Consider the following 634-nt stretch of genomic DNA (forward strand, 5'->3'; position numbering starts at 1 on the left):
ACACACACACACACACACACACACACACACACACACACACACACACACACACACACACACACAGACAGCAGTACATCAGGTTGTTTCAACCTACACATTTAAGTGATAAAAACCAGTCACATATCAGCGACGAGTCATCCAGTTCTACACAAACAACAAAGCATTGCATAAATAATATAATATATATGACTGAGTATTCTAGACAGAAGTGTACCCTTAATATAATATCGAAAAGAAAAAAAAAATAGACGTGTAATCATTTCGGAGGACTTACGATTGGAGTACAGCCGATGTACTTTGATATTTTCTGTCTACTATGTTCCAGTCATGAAGCTTGTAGTCGGCCGATGGCATCCGTGAAAATACATCCCAAATGCGTAAGGTTTTGATATTGAAGCTAGAAATATATATTTTAAAAATGAAAGCCATATAATTGCAAAAAACTATCCAAAGACTCGGATGTTTATGAATATATACATATATAATCATATATTGGCATGTATATACATACATACGCACACACACACACACATATATGTAATATATATATGATATATTCAATAAATAGATATTATGTATATTATATATATTTAATGCATATATATATATATATATATATATATATATATATATA

General features: G+C 30.8%; 2 long non-coding RNA genes across 2 annotated transcripts in view; one reads left to right on the plus strand and one right to left on the minus strand.

The window, feature by feature from the left end:
* LOC128249288 (uncharacterized) overlaps positions 1 to 634 on the plus strand; it is a 126979-nt gene that overhangs the window by 89232 nt on the left and 37113 nt on the right. The window lies entirely within an intron of this gene.
* The window catches only part of LOC128249289 (uncharacterized), a 210394-nt gene that overhangs the window by 9439 nt on the left and 200321 nt on the right, over positions 1 to 634 (minus strand). The window contains exon 3 of the long non-coding RNA XR_008265380.1: positions 275 to 397. This is a non-coding gene — a long non-coding RNA (uncharacterized LOC128249289). The remainder of the gene's footprint in view (positions 1 to 274; positions 398 to 634) is intronic.

The sequence above is a fragment of the Octopus bimaculoides genome, chromosome 1 (assembly GCF_001194135.2).
Source record: "Octopus bimaculoides isolate UCB-OBI-ISO-001 chromosome 1, ASM119413v2, whole genome shotgun sequence".
In the NCBI taxonomy this organism is placed as follows: Eukaryota; Metazoa; Mollusca; class Cephalopoda; order Octopoda; family Octopodidae; genus Octopus; species Octopus bimaculoides.